The 17,153-nt window shown below is 34.7% G+C and overlaps 1 long non-coding RNA gene and 1 other non-coding gene across 11 annotated transcripts; both read right to left on the bottom strand.

Moving 5' to 3' along the window:
• Window positions 1-5,852: 5,852 nt before the first annotated feature.
• LOC110897328 lies at window positions 5,853-12,346 on the bottom strand. 10 transcript variants are annotated; one of them, XR_004875943.1, is made up of 8 exons: window positions 12,233-12,346; window positions 11,910-12,118; window positions 11,157-11,361; window positions 10,109-10,244; window positions 7,458-9,802; window positions 7,237-7,286; window positions 6,809-6,888; window positions 5,853-6,087 (listed from the first exon to the last, which is right to left on the bottom strand). It is a non-coding gene; the product is annotated as an uncharacterized LOC110897328 (transcript). The 10 variants fall into 10 exon arrangements; XR_004875941.1 differs by having other exon boundaries at window positions 6,809-7,286; XR_004875948.1 differs by lacking the exon at window positions 6,809-6,888 and having other exon boundaries at window positions 5,881-6,087.
• A 1,616-nt stretch (window positions 12,347-13,962) lies between these two features.
• LOC110902399 lies at window positions 13,963-15,558 on the bottom strand. The gene is made up of 3 exons (XR_002571083.2): window positions 15,383-15,558; window positions 14,778-14,834; window positions 13,963-14,282 (listed from the first exon to the last, which is right to left on the bottom strand). It is a non-coding gene; the product is annotated as an uncharacterized LOC110902399 (long non-coding RNA).
• Window positions 15,559-17,153: the final 1,595 nt, after the last annotated feature.

Genomic DNA, 17,153 nt, shown 5'->3' with positions numbered 1-17,153 from the left:
TAAAGAAGGAAGCCTAAAAATCATCCATGTGTACTTTATATTTATTTATTAGTATAGAGATTTGTTTTTTGTAATTTTACTAAGATACCCTTAGTTTTATACTTGAAGTTACCAAAATACACTTACAGTTAACAATCATTTTAGATAAAGTTAGTGTCAGAGGGCTGATTGGAAAAAAACATAGTAAACTATTGGTGGAAAATGTTCATTTTTAAATAACTGGGGTAAAACCGTTAAAACGAAAAACCATAGAAAGTAAAATGAAAGTTTACTCTTTTCAATTTGTTATATTCAGTAATCTATGTTTTGCCTAGGGTCTAGGGCTGTTCACGAGCCGAGCCGAACCGAGCGGACCTTTGCTCGTGCTTGGCTCGTTTACAAACCGAACCGAGCGGAGCGGCTCATTTAGAATTGAGCCTCAAATCAAGCGAGCATTTTTCGAGCGCTAAAAATTCCGAGCGAGCGTCGAGCGAAGTTCGAGCGATTTGGACAACCGTGTCGCCCAGTTTAAATTTGCTGAGAGTGATTGTGACAATATTGGGTCTCAAGTTTTTATGTCTTTAAAAACATGCACATTACATGGCATAATATTTTTCTCATGAATAACAATGTTGTGGCTGACGAGGCGATGATTATATTGCACGAACAATTACGTTGTGAGCAGGAGACGATCGACTTAGGGTAACGACATGAAACATTGATGCGATGAGAAGACTATCGTTTATCGGTTTAGGGTTTAACTTTTAGATTTAATATTATTTTTTTATCGGCGTGGTTGGCTAGTACGTATAGATATAATTGTAAATTTGTATATAGGGGACCAAAATTTAATAGAGTGGTACATATAAAACTCTAAATTTAATTATATTTAAGTATATATGTATGTGTAATGTGTGTATATATTTAGGTGTATGTATATATATGTATAATTTATATTTGTATATATATATATGTGTGTGTATATGCATGTTTATTACATATGTAAGTGTATATGTATATGTATATATACTAATTAAAAATAATAATTCGAGCCGAGCGGACCTTTGCTCATGCTTGGCTTGTTTACAAACCGAACCGAGCAGAGCGGCTCGTTTACAACCGAGCGTCAAATCGAACGAGCATTTTCCGAGCAATTTCCGAACGAGCGTCGAGCGAGCGACGAGCGGCGAGCAATTTGAACGGCCCTACTAGGGTCATATTATTAGCACACTTTGCCAAATTAAATGGCATCAGCAATATGGATCGTATAAGCCTATGCGATCCATATTAGGGTAACTTCAATTTTCAAGGTCAGTCAAAGGCTAACACTGTCTTCACATGCTCTCTTAATACGCATCGTATAGGACTATACGATGCGTATTGGTAAAAGGTTGTCTATCAACTTTGACAGATAGGGTTCACATGCAAACCCTATACGGATCGTATAGGCATATACGACCCGTATCAAGTACGAGGTTACTTTCTGTCACTCAACAGTGACATAAAGTGATTGAAAGGAACATTATGTCAGCCCTATACGGGTCGTATAGGCCTATACAACCCCTATTGGTTTGTGAATTTGCATTCTGCTTGGCCTTTATAAATGAGGAAGACGATTCACAAAAAATCAATCCATTCTCTTCGTTTTTTCTTTATATTCGATTCCACCATGTCTTGGTTCAAAATTAGTTACATTTTCGACGAGTCGTCCGACACAAACACGAGCACGTTTATTCCGGGAAGCAGTGTGGTATAGCATTTTTAACTACGATACGACACTATACAGTACAAGGATGATATGATATCATACGACACGCCACGATACACTATAATACGTCACGATAAAATATAATAAAGTTAAAAATGTTATACGATACGTCACGATACGCTATAATACATCACGATAAAATATTATAAAGTTAAAAATGTGATATGATACGTCACGATATGTCATGATACGCTACAATACATCACGATAAAATATTAAAAAGTTAAAAATGTGATACAATACGTCACGATACGCTATAATACGATACGTAACGATAAAAAAATAATATAAATTTTAAACTCATTAAAACAAAAATAACCAACAATAAACACCAATAACCAAACCCAAAATACCAAAACCAAACCTAACACACCAAAATTAAAACCTCAAAAAATCAGGACCTCAATACGGAACGTATAATAAGTCAGCCGCAAGACATACGCTAACCCTGTCAGTCTGCCATGTCTTAACTTTATCCAATACGGATCGTATAGGCCTATACGATCTGTATTAAATTGTTAAAGTGTGGGGATAGATTTACATGTGTGCGAATAAAGTCCCCTTTTCCTATATTTTTCCCTACGTTATAAACCGGTTAAAAAAGGTAAAAAGTAGGTATATTATATTATTATAATTGATGCTTTCGAACCAAAACCAAATTACAGGATTATCTTTAGACCATGTGTAGTCATAAAGCCCTTCAAGGGGCGTTATGCGACAAGTGACGAAATGCATAAGAGAGGGGCTTTATGTGGCTTTATATCACAAAAGGGTGTAGTGGGGTTATATATGTATGTATATATGTGTGTGAGTTAGTATATGAAATAATCCCCCCTCACGCCGCTATAATTTTCACGGAAGAAGAAAAAAACACCCCATAACGTTCGCCGTAACGGTATTGATGGCGCTGAGAACGCCATATACCATTTTAGCGAACTTGCCACTACAGGTGGTTGGAGACAAAGTGAATCAAATCGTGTGGAATTTAAAATTAAATGGTCGGTGTCAATGCAAGTTGACTATGATTGCATTTGTCTGCTGTAATTTACCAAAAAGATTTCTTTTTTCATTTAATAGATTATTCTTTTATAAGATCTTTTTGCTCAATCAATAATCGAACCCAAAATAACTTGATTAATATGAGTTGGTCGCGGGGGGGGGGGGGGGGGGGGGGGTTATTGCACGGACCTCCCGGTCGCTGGAGTGATCCCACTCCACAAGCTAGCAACGTCCCAATGCTGCCTGGCGGTGAATACCCCATCCCGAGCTGAGTCCGTTTCCCTCTGGGAAGAAGGTGGCAGAATACCCCCTGCCTGGACTCGAACCCGGGTCTCTATGAAGAGTAGAGGTGGGACTGGCCAACTAGGACACCCCAGTTGGTTATTAATATGAGTTGGTCAAAGAAATATTCATGTACTTAGATTATACACCATCTTTTAATTTCCATGTTTGTTTTTTATACAAGAGTACAAGAAATCATTTAATAATCCTTACAAATGTAGTCATTTTGTTATCTAATTATATTTTGAAAGATGTAGTCATTTTGTTATCTAATTAGATTTTGAAATATATAAATTCATTGGCATTTGGCTATTCAAAAAATATCCCTTCACTTGTGGTCTAGTGGTAGAAGACTTGAGGTTCAATTACCATTTGTGTCATATTGAGGTGGATATAGGTAATGAAGGATTTGAACTAGGCCTTGTGTGAGGTTGTCAGTTCGATTCCCAAGCCCAAGCGGGTTTTCCTCCCACCGTGTGTTACGCCAAAGAGTTTTGCTCTTGTGGTGGCAGTACGACTGTCAAGTGGCAGCCAGCGGTATGGTTTCACGGGGGAACGTCCAGAAAAGCCAAACTTTGAAGCCAGTGTGGGCTCAATTAAGGTGCTGTTTGTTTTTGCTTAAAACATCTGCAAGGAGCCTATGTCTGCAGGCGGGCAGACAAAAAGCCTTGAAGACTGTTTGTTTTTTGTTTAAAAGAAGATCTGAAAAGTGCTTTTATTAGCTTAAAAAAAGCCTATATTTAACATCTTCACAAACCCATCAGATCTTCAAAACCCACTGATCTTCCTCCTCTCTCTCCCTCTTTAAAACCCAGCACCACCTTCAGATCTTCAAAACCAACCTCCATCTTCGTCTGTCTCACGGCCACCACTGCCGTCATTACCACACGGCCGTCACCACCACTCCAGCCGAGCCGCTCCACTCCCAACAACACCCACAAAACCTCAGCCACTTCCCATGCAGTAACCACGGCCGACGACCACCACCATCCGACACCCGACACCCGACGCCCCTAAAACTGATACGGATCGAAAAAAAGAAGCTTTTAAAAGTAGGAAGGACTTGCGATTTGAAAGTGAGATGACCCAGGTGCTTACCGGAGTGAAATACGGCTGCCGATGTTTGATTTTGTCCCCTCCGTCGCTCGAAACTGGTCATCGGTCGTCACCGGCTCCATCACCGCCGCCGCCCCCTTCTTCCTCCTTCGTTCTCTCTCGCTCTCCTGTTCTCTTATTTGTATGTGTTAATTTCATTATTTTATATGTGTTAATTTCATTATTTGTGTTTACCGGAGTGTTTTATATGTGTTAATTTCATTATTTGTGTTTGAATTTTGAGGAATTAGAATTAGGTTTGTTGCTGTGTTTTCTGGCTATGTGAAAGCCACATGATATTGATTATATGTTTTTTTAACATCACCGGTCAGGTTTTAGAGAGAGAGAGTGGCAGTGTGGTGGGGAATTATTGTGATTGAGAGAATTATTGTGGAGGTGGTGGTTGTATTATGGTTTTTTTATGTTATACAGATGATATCCAGTTTATAAAACAAACAGTATTATATTTTCAGCTTGCATACCTTCAGACCACATCTTTAGTTGCAGACATAAAATCAGCTGAAATCAGACTGCAAACAGTTTTTATCTGCAAAAATAAACAGCACCTAAGCCAACATAATCTGGCCAAAGTGGGGCAATACGACGCTCTCCGATTTAAAAAGTGTGATAACCTTATTCATGAACTTCACCGTTAAAAAAATTGGCTATTCAAAATAAACTTTGAAATAGAAATTTATTGGTGTATGTTTTTATGATTTGACATGATGTCGATAATTCATATAAAGTTTTTTTATTTATAATATTCATATGAACTAGTATTAATCTTTAACAAAAAGTCTAATCATTAAAATGTCAAAGTCAACTCAAACACCAAAAGTTGTGATTGTAAAACTATTCATAATCTTTGCTCTCTAATCTTCACTTTTAATCATAAAGTTACCAAAAAATAACATTTTTGATAGTTGTAACATGTTGAAATAAGAAGAGGAAAAGCTCCAGGCTACATTTGAATGCATCATATTTTTTTAAGAAAATACAAGAGCAAGATAATATATATTACATATTGTGAAGTATTTCTTTTTATAATTTCATTTTTTCTTAATTCATAAATAAAATTATAATTTATAAGTTACTAGGTTATCACCCGGGAATACTCCCGGGTTGTGAATCTTTATATCTAAAAAATAAATATACATCCATATATATTAATTAATAATAAAAATATACCATGTTGTGAATCTTTATAACCTGGGAACTTCCTGCCCACTACGCATGGTCTAAGGATATAAGCTAATATACATTAACTATTAACTAACTCATTTAATGTTTATTTTTGCTTCTTTATATAGTCTTTATATATATATATATATATATAGATGCTAGGGTTCACTATGTTTAAGAACAGTAGAATATCTCAAATAGTTTCTAAAAACTTATTTAGTTATTTTTATATACGATAATGTTTTACGTTTCGATTAAAATTTAACATGTTAACACTCCGCAATATACATATGTGGTTCAACATTTTTATAATTATATTTTTTCATGATTTAACGATCCCGCCGTAACACATGGGTAAAAAGCTCGTTGATTACTAACTTTTAATGATTTTTATAATTTAGAAACGTTTGATTTAAGGTGAAATCCATATTTTTAAATTTGTTTAAAAAAATATAGCAATAAAGGAAAACGTATTGAACATAAAGTAAATATTTAACGAACATATTACATACCATACTTCAACCACCCAATTCATATACAAAGAACATATTACAATACTGACTGCATTTACACAACAAAGTGGATTACAAATAATTTATAGTCAACAAATTAGATTGTTATAGTAATGATGAATTATAGGTCTGTTATGTTCACTTACACAGTTATGGAAATTTAGTATGACAAATGTACAAACCAAATGAAGTAGGTTCTAACAATGTAAGACATATCAGAAAAATCTGCATTAGAGTATTTTTTTTTTTCTTGACCCATTCCATCACATGCTACAACCAATAAAACAACATTAGCATACTAACATTTATGAAGATCGCATACTGACCTAAAATGACACATCCAATTGGTATTAATGGCAAATTGAATGAATTGAAATTAAAAAAAATTAAAACCAATATCAAATAAAAAGTGGGTCCTCTACCTATCAAAGCACAAACAAAATCACAGTAAAATTTTAAGAAGAATTATAAATTTGTAGCTCAAGTTGATTCAACATTATGACATTCAAGTAATACTGAACTAAATAAGTTTGAGACTATCATGCTTGCAGTTTTGTTATATATATATATTCTAAAACAAACCATTTCAACTCGAACCCATTATGATTAGCTACCTTACACTTCAAGTTCAACCCAAATCCATTTCAGGCAGAAACTATTTTGACCCAAACCAGTTATGACCTGTTACTTGACCCTACCTGACCCCTTCAACCTAAACCACTTCGAACATAATCCGTGTTTCATTCGAACCTATTACAATTAGTCACTTTGACCCGATTCTTATACATAAAAATACCTGATGTTGAAGTAACGGAAATTAATTTGACAAACCCCTAGTCTACATTTTAGAAGTCAGGTTGTTAGTTCATCTCAAAGTGCTCTATGAGTTCATATATTTGCAAACTTATTGGAGCATGTATCATATTATCTGATATGTGTGAACACTTCAAAAGATTAGCAATATGAATCATTTAATTATTTGTTTGTTTACCTGGAGCTTATCCTAAATCGCAAGAATGGTGACCAACGGGTCCAACTTATAGCTCTTATCCACCTCTTTTCAACAAAAAACTATACAAAACCGAAAAATGTAGAAGTTCTAAAATAATTAATGTCTAATATAGTTAAACATTTCACGTAATTTCAATCATAATCTAATTTTTAAATAAAGTGATATAGGAGGTTTTATGCACATAACAAACACTTTGATTTACCTTTTACTATTTGACATGTTCCTATTTAGCTATAACTTTAGAAGGTAACCAAATCCCATCTCACAAAATCAAAGTCTTTAAAAGGTTAAAGAATCTGATGCAAACCTAATAACACTTACAATACTGACGATCATATACAAACCAAATGTTTTTATGTGAATAAAATTAAAGAAATAGAAAATATAGCAAGTTAAATGAAACGTACCATGAGCTCTAATGATCAGCTGCAATCATCAATCATCCCGCTTTCAATACCTACATATAACAGCCCGAAATATATCAGCGTAGTTACCATACTTCACATCAAACTTTCCCGGTGGATTCAGGATCTCATTGACCTTGAATTTGGGGAATCTACTGCTTTGAAAGCCTAAAAAGTAGGGTCAATCTTGTTGCCAAGCCATAGTTAAATCAAGAAATTCATACCTGAAGAAGCCGCCATGGCGAATTAGGCAAACAGGTTTGATCATCGGCACGAACAGACAAAACCATGCAGATAAACAGACACCGATTTGTCATGCAAAACCCATAAAAAGCATCAGTTACATAGATCAGCGCAATTCTCAAACTATTACGTGTTCATAATGTAAACTTTCTGAGCTAATAGGTATGAACATCCCATATTTCTAACAATCAACCAATAAAATCATTTCATCGAACAATTCATGTGCACGATTTCTAAGCTAATAGGTGTTTTTACAATGGAGACTCAGGAAACCATCAGGTCCATCATAGCCTCCGAATCTTAGCTGGGCATCACAACTTCATACGAGAATGAGGGTCAAAACAAACAACCCATATTTTCAAAGTTATATAAACATTGCTCTCGAAAAAATGCAAAAACGAAAGAAAATTGTCATAAGCTTTCATCGATAAGAACTCATGTGTAGAGACCATCATGGTTCTGAAATAAATCTAATAAACTTCAAAATTGTATGGTGATGATCCACGGTAATAAACACCGTTCTCGCATCCTCTGACGTGAAAACAAAACTAAAAATAGCTGACCAGAAAACAGAGCAGAGAAAGCTCTTGTAAACGGCTCAACTGAGCAGCCACAGTCGATGTCACCCGGAGACAACCGACAATGATCTGGTGTCCAAATTCTACCCCATGCTTAAAGAACTTTTAAGTATGTGTTGTTTAGAGTGAGTGAGAATGGAGAAGAGGCCAAGAAAGATGAGTTGATGAGAGGTGGTTTTAAAATTTTGTAATTAGAACCGCCAGGTAATCCAATCAGCAAAAACAGTCGTCCAAATCTACCAATTACACAATAAAACCACTGTTCATTCTCTTTCTCTATTAATATATATATATATATATATATATATTAATAATTATTAGTGAAACTAATTTGAATTTCTTGTTTATCAACAATGATGATCTGCCATAATAACTTCAAAATCAAAACCATCGTTCAACGCATAAGCAAAGAGTTTTATAATCAAACCATATATGTATAATATATACGCAATAATTATCGACCAGCCATCAGGTTGGACAAATTAATTGTTAAGAATCTTTTTTTGGCTAGCAAAGTGCTTTTTATTAGCATAAGACCTCCTTTGGCAAGCTGCAAAAAGAAGGCAAAACATACACCAAAACATACTGACCTTGATTCTTTCCACTACCAAGGGCACCGAGGTCACTATGCATTAAAAAAATCTTCCCATTACTACATAACCATATCCACCATATAGCCTTCAAGAATATGGCCTTGATAATCTCTTTAAATAGCTTCGATGTATCTACCCTGCTACCATATTGCAGCATTTGTTTAACCGAAACTAACTCATCCGGGACCTGGACACTTAACCAGCTCCAAACTAACCCCATACTTCATTCACAAAGCTGCATTCCGAAGTCTCGTCCTCACTGATGCACAGCGGGAATTTCCCATCGCACATATTCGCACCCCTTTTGGCAAGAGTCGAGGCAGTCGGGATTTTGACATCTAATGCCTCCAGAAAAAACAATTGACCTTTGGAACTGTGACCATACACCAACTAAAAACACCCTGCTGCTCACTCACCTGCCTTGACCCTCGCAAGCTCAGTACTTACCTGCTTAACTATGAAATCATTTGTTCCTTCTGAACCTTTCCAGACCCACTTGTTCTTCACTTCTCTAACCGATTGGCTGTATAAGCATCCCTCCAACTATTGGAACTCCTGAATTTCTTCTAGAGATATGTCGCTTTGGCTTATTAATCCCTTTACCACGTATGTCAAATGTGGAAGAAGTCGCTTAAGGCAGTCTGGCATACTTCTTATATTTGTAACACCATCGTCGCCTGCAACTTTTAGGAAAAAAAGGAACAAAACCAATGGAAACAAACAGGGATGGAGATGTAATAGAAGAATCAAGAATATTAAACAACAAAGATCCAATCATCACTTTATTCTACTGAAATCTATAAGATAAAACATCAATCTAGAAAAAGTTTTTTGAAGGTGTGTATAAACAGACAGCAGTCAATGCGAAACACGTAGAGAACCTACTTGACTACAGAAACACGCATACATGTGGCACTATAGCAATGTAAAAGTCCATTCTCAGTTTTCAGTCTCCACCCCTACGACCCTGCCCAATAACAACCTATAACCATCCATATTCACAAACCAATACCGATATGCATGAAATCTTTAAACAACTAAAAATGACATAAGCAGTGAAACAATAGATGTATAAATATGAAAATATTCAAGCTTGGATTCAAATGCAACTTACTTTCTAATTACTTTGTCTTCTTTATCGCCTACCATGAAGTCCTGTTTGAAATACGAAAACGAACACAATATCAAAAATCATATTAAAACATTTATAACATTCTATGCCGTTTGTATCAAATATAAAATCATGCCATTGTCTTAGTATATTGATCTTGTAATCATATCTAACGCATAAACTGGGGCACCCATTTTAGTTCATGTAGCGTAAAAACATATCAGTTTATATTGTGGCAGAATCTTATGGTGGGAAGTATGCTGTCACACCTGGATTAATTGTCACTTCCGTAAGTAAATGAGTCAAATTTGTCATCTCTATTTTTTTGTTAATCAAAAGAGAACTCAAACCTGAAAACGATAAAAGACCTCTGCATGGAGCAATGCATTATAATAGGTTGCCAAACTTTTTAGTGAAACAGCTGATATAGTTAGCAAACACAAGGTTCCATACACCTTGCTTATAGGTGGTAGTGAATTGTAACACCTGAAACATGGCACATAGAGATTATTAGTGCATTAATAAAGAAAGCCCAGTCCGACATATTATCAAATAAAATATTTGAGATGACAAGATGGTGGGGTCAGACGGGTTGGGTAACATGTTGAAATGGATCATTTTTCTAGTTTTGAAGGCTCGAATGTGGAGCTTTTTTTGTATACTTATATGTTACAGTTGGTTTATCAGAAGAAGCAAGAAAAAAGCGCCATGTAGGTTTTTAATTTAAGCCAATGAATATATTTGATAAGAACAATTATGTATGTGAACTAATAAGGTCTATTCAAATTATTTTCATGATCAATGCGCATCACACTCAAGCCAGCCTCAGTACACGTATATGGAGCTTTTTTCTTGCATCTTATAATGTCATTTTCAGGTCTCTAAGCACTGACTTCCATAGGTGATAAATGTTACAGATTACACTTAATATAAAAAAGACAGACCTTTCACCATTGAGATAATGGATTCTCGTATACGAGAAATAGAAAGAATAATTAGATAGGTACATATACATATAAGGATCTTATTCTTCCAGAAATAAACTGAAATTTACAAAATTGCTGATTAATCTTATTTCCGCCAGTCCTATAGTTTACTCAAAGCACCATAACTGCTCGGCATATTTTCAAGAAAAGTTACAAGCTTCCATTCGCATGAAACTGAAGTTTCATAATTAGAAGTAAATAATGATCATGAGTGTTGTTAGATGTGTAAGAGTTCCAAAAAAACTAACAAATCTTTATAGAAAACCTCTAAATCAAATATACTTATTCACTTGAATTAAAAACCTACTTTTTGTGTTCATCTTCCCTGTGTAAAATTTTGATTAAGGTTTAATCGACATATAACAACATCGATGGAGGTCCGTGGAAAGGCTAACGGAGGTTAGAATTATACCTTAGATCAAAGTGGTGGTACAACAGCAATGAAACAACCAACAGAATTGAGTTCATTAGCGGCGGTAGCATGGTGTAGATGAACAACCAAAGCTTGAATATGATAGATTAGAGTTTGTAGTTGGTGATCCAGTGATTAGTGGCTGCTGAATAGGAGATGCACGATGCGAAGCAAAACTTGGCAGAGATATTTACCCATCGCCTTCCTGAAACAATCAAAATAATAAGAATTTACAAATTTCTTGTTAACAATCAAAGAACATTTGATAACCTAAAAATTTTCTTTAGTTTTGTTAACACAATTCTTGCAGGAAGTAAAACCTAGAAAAACCCCAAACAGACACCGATTTGTCATGCAAAACCCATAAAAAGCATCCGTTACATAGATCAGCGCAATTCTCAAACTATTACGTGTTCATAATGTAGACTTTCTGAGCTAACAGGTATGAACAACCCATATTCCTAACAATCAACCAATAAAATCATTTCATCGAACACCTCATGTGCACAATTTCTAAGCTAACAGATGTTTACAATGGAGACTCAGGAAACCATCAGGTCCATCATAGCCCCTAAAGCTTAGCTGGACATCACAACTTCATACCAGAATAAGGGTCAAAACGAACAACCCAGATTTTAAAAGTTATATAAACATTGCTCTCGAAAAAAGGCGAAAACGAAAGAAAATCATCATAAGCTTTCATTGATAAGAACTCATGTGTAGAGACCATCATGGTTCAAAAAATTTTCATACCCAGGGTTTCAATCGAGTAATTGTAGAGGTTGACCTGAAAATTTTCCTGCCCATATAAATCCGAATCTGCATCAAATCATAAACAAAGAAGGCAAAAAAAATAGTAATTAAATACTTACTATTAGATCCATAAACCTTAACTAACTAATTCATTGAAAGGCAAACCATCCTTTTAACAGATTGGAGATGCAAGAACACAACGAAGAACCCTAATAAAACACAAAGTGGAGGAGAGTTATAAGTGCTTACCGATTGTAACCGCAAATGATTTTTCTCAGAAATTGAAATGTTCTTGAACATTAAATACTGGAAATAAAACTTACATGTTTAATGATGATTAGAGCGGAAGTGAAAGGGTTTCGTTACCAAGGGATTGGATCGATTAACTGCAGAGATAGTTGGATTACAAAGAGTGTATGAGTATCCACAAACGGCGTGAAGGAGAAGAATTAGAGATTTAGGTTTTGAGAACAATTATATATGATCCAAATAACGTAGGTTGGTTTGTTTGAAAACCCAATAATCCGACCCAAATACTTCCGGATCCCGTGTCCAATGAATTTGTACGTGAATTTAGAATTTGACAATGAATTCCCTCCTAAACTCACCATGAAAAGTTGCCACATCAGCAAAAATGGCCAAATACAAATGCCACCTAGCCCAAATCCATCTCATTTATATATATATATATATATATATATATATATAGATCAGTATTGCACATCGTCTGTTCATGTATCATTAATCATTTGATCTGATTAGTGACCAAAAACATGGACTCCCTACACTCAACCAGAATCCCATAATCAAACATTTGATACTTTTGGTTTCCTTATGTGAGAGGCTGTGAACCTACTTAGTCAAGTTCAAAGGATCATGCATAGTAATGTTATGACCTTGATGTCTATAGATGTATATTTAAAAGACTTAGTTTTACTATTTAAAAGGAGGTAGCAACGTAACTTATTATCCATTTACCTTCTATTTCGATGTGATTTCAAAATATCATATTTAACTAATGAAAAAGAATTAGAATCTTTGAAGTTTTCAAACAACTTTAAACCATAAATATTAGTTGTTTAAACAAATAGAATATACTAAATAAAAGGTCATAATCGTAGGATAGACAGCTGATTAATAATACTGTCTCCTCTAAGCGAGGGATGAAGATATGAAACTTTATATAAATTAACATATGACAAGTGGTATGTTTGATTTATAAGATACAAAGTATAATATATAAAAAAAATAATAAACCGACCACTCTACAAATCATATGGTAGCTAGATTTACTTGTCATAATATAGATTTTTTTTTAGAGAAAAGTGTCCGGATAGTCTTTGTGGTTTGTTCCGTTTTCAACTATAGTCCTTACATTTCTAAAGTTACAGCTATATTCCTCAACTTTGGCACTTTCGTTCTCGGATAGTCCCTATCGCGGATAAGGGTTAATTTTCTCAGTTAAGTTGGAAATGACTATAATGTCTTTACTATTAAAAACTTAACAAATAAAACAATAAAAAAATAAAAAATACATGTGAGCCTCACCTATCCACCTACCCACCCCACCCTTTCTCCCTTTTCATCTTTGCAACTATAGTTCCACAATCACCACCACCATAACACTTCCACACCACAACTACCATACACCATCCACCACACCCACCCCTTAACTCCAACCATGGCGAGTGTCATTGGCTGCAAACTCGTTGCAATCATTCACCACCATCACCACCACAATATACACCTAAATTCCTTACCCCTTTCACAACCCACCATCAAACTTGTTACACCCCAACCCGTAGTGGAATAAGTGATCGGGACATGATTTGGTTGATCCAAAGCTTATGACTTACTATTACGTGTTTTAAATAATCATTTATCAATGTTGAATGTTTCACATAGCAAATAATCCAAATAATAAATACATAAGAGACATTGTTCATAACCAATAAATTACATTAATTCGTTTCTTGTTACCTAAGACCCATCCTATGTCCAATTGAGAGGCCCAACTTTTCACATTCGACTACTAACATAAAATTCATACAAGTTTACGAAAAATTTTAGCATGACCCGTTTATATAGAGAACTTTTCCCCTGCTTTTAACAACAACATTTTCAAATCCTACGACATTTTTCAATTAACAAAAATTGTGACCATAAAAGGTTCACCATAAACATTTTGTACAAACCACACAAAAGGTTTAGAAATCTAAACTACTTACTAACATACTAGACACAAGATTTACATCGTATCACAAAATGAAAATTTTTTGACCCATACATAATAGACAACTTGAACCGGAAGCGTATAAAAAGTCGACATTGTGTGTTCGGTCCGAGTGCGCCGCAATCAAGCATGGGATTTACCTATCATCCAAAATAACAAAACATTTGTTAGTCGTAATACATATCAATTCAAATCCTTTCATTACCTATCATTATTTGACCCGTTAACAAAATTCGTCTATTTGTCAACAACTTTATTCTAATTCATCCTTTGCATTCTAGCATAGGTTTTCTCTAAGTTTTTCTACCTTTCCTTCGGATACATTCAACATGTAAACTTTCCGACCTTCCGAAATGGGTCGATACATACCATACGATTTGTCATACTTTCATTGTTTTGACCCGTTAACAACAAGTCAATTCTTATCCATTACGACATCTTACTTTCCAACATTCTTGACCCACTTGAAGTGGTCATTATATATCCGTTACTAATGTATTTCTTATCCATTTTCAAACGTACAACATATCACAATTTCCGCTACAAGCAAAATACATCTCAACACTAAGGTTTAGATAACTAAATTAACATCCGTAGAACTACATAAAAGGGGAATTAAGTTCATATGAACTTACCGCGATCTTGAGATGCTTGTGACTTCGAGTGACTTGCGCCTTCTTCTTTCTTCGTGTCTATATGTCATAACTTCATACTTTAGCTTTCATGACGTTACTTTCACAATCCTTATTATACGATTTGGTGTCTACTAATCACATACGTCATTATCATAAAGGAGTTACATCGACTTATCAAGTATTCATATAAAAACCATAACTAAACCCACTTAGGCATTTCATCGAACACATTGCGTGCGTATCACTATTTAGCACAATGTACAAGCATCTTAAGCACAATTTCCATAGTTCACTCATTGATTAACATAAACATCCCTAACTTGGAAATTTATCATCCTAATCATGAACACATAGTTCTGAATCAATTACTCCTAATCTTTTCACCAACATCAATCTAATTAGCATGTAGAGCTTCACAAATTCTTAACCATCTTTTAACATATAAATGGGTTTTACCCTAATCCATCATCATAGAGAAAATTAAAGCATGATTTCAACTCCTACAAGTTCATATCATCTTGCATTCAGGTTTGATTCCATAAAACATCACAAATTTCACATAACTCAATTAATCAAACATCACAAAATCATGAAATTAAACTTACTTGAGGTCAAGAACACCTAGATAATCGAAGTTCCTGGCCCATGCATTCGATTACTCACTGATTTCACTTTCAATTTGATAGAAATTAAGATGTTAGGGTTTTGAGAGGAAAAGCTTTCCCCTGGCCTTCTCACGATCGCACACCAGGACCAATTTCTGGCCTTCTTTTCGTTTTATCTAATTTCATTTCATATGTACACATCTAGTCCCTCATCTTTTAGATCTTATTCACTTTATTAATTCGTATTCTAACTTGGTCATCTTTCTTTTACTAACTTTTAATATGACATAATTCTATACATTCCCATTTTAATTATTAGAACATCACTACATATTATATTTTTATGACATACGAAAATTTGGGGTGTTACACCAATCTCCTCTTCAAGCCTGTTCACATGTATCACATGTAAAAGTAGTTTTTGGGTCAACAAAGGTTAGTGAATGAACCTCATTGTTATTAGGAAAATAATATATATCTAGTTTGTGTATTGAGAAAACGTGCGTTAACCAATGTAAGTAAATATGTTGTATGTCATATGTCAAACCTCATAACACAACCTCAAACAATAAACAAATCAACTATAATGATTCAATGAATGTATGCATGTTGCACAGTATTATGGTGTGCTGCAAGGTCTAAGCTCAATCAAACGGAGCTGACCTCGTATAATTGGCAACGTCAAGTTTCGCTCATTGGTAACGGGGAACCGACGAGCCTATGATGATGTATCGTCTGAAATGAATGTAATGCACCAAGTAAACAACAGTCAATAACACATAACACATATATACTTCGCAAGATGGTAATTGCACGTAATAGGAAAAAAAAGTAATAATATAGAGCGACACATGATACACCCAAATAAAACGAGTAAATAATATAAAAAGGGGAGTTGTAAGATTTACTCACAATTTTGCGTATAAGGATTCCTTGAGATAAACGCACGAGAAAAATAGAGAATTCCGAAAGAACGAAGCGAGTACCCTAAACCTTAAGATACCACATAACGAACTAATTATTATTTTTCATAAGCTAATAAAATTCCTAGTATTTATTGTTTATAATTTGCATCTTTAATTATTTAGATTTATATATTAGACTTTTAATTTTTTAGGTTATAAAAGAATTAATATAAATTACTAATTATCTTTATTATTTAACTTAAAAGTTGAAAAGGAATTAAAAAATAAAACAAAGAAACAGGGCCTAATAATATGATAGGGAGGCTATAATCTAGATCAATAACAAAATGCCACATTAATCTTTACCTAATGGTAGCCTAATAGGTGAGGCTACTACTCTAATCGATTAATTCGTAAATCATAAATGTTTGGCAAAGTTCACATGCACACTACCCAACTAAGGGTGGAGGGTATAATTTGCGTGAGTCATCGATCGGTGACTATACTCGGTTAATGAAGATGTGCGGTGAGTTGGAGAGAGAGAATGATAATCGGTGATAGTTCACCGAATTGATTGATGGAGTGATGGAGGAGAGAGGAGAGAATTAACCAATCAAAATTTTTTTATTTTTTAACCTACTCAAACACCCTAGAGTGATTAACCATACCCCCTGATTGAGTGTAAAATGGGGAGTTGACATGGCATAATATTATTGGGTAGAATTTCACTCAATCACCCTAGAGTGATTAACCATACCCTCCACCCTAAGGTTCATCTCACTGAATCCCCAACCCAATCAAAGACGTCCAATCAAACTAAAGACGTGGCAGTGTAGCCGAAATTTTTTTTAACGACCAGCGAATCC

Source organism: Helianthus annuus, chromosome 13, assembly GCF_002127325.2.
Source record: "Helianthus annuus cultivar XRQ/B chromosome 13, HanXRQr2.0-SUNRISE, whole genome shotgun sequence".
In the NCBI taxonomy this organism is placed as follows: domain Eukaryota; kingdom Viridiplantae; phylum Streptophyta; class Magnoliopsida; order Asterales; family Asteraceae; genus Helianthus; species Helianthus annuus.
This window is presented reverse-complemented; position numbering and strand designations above follow the sequence as displayed.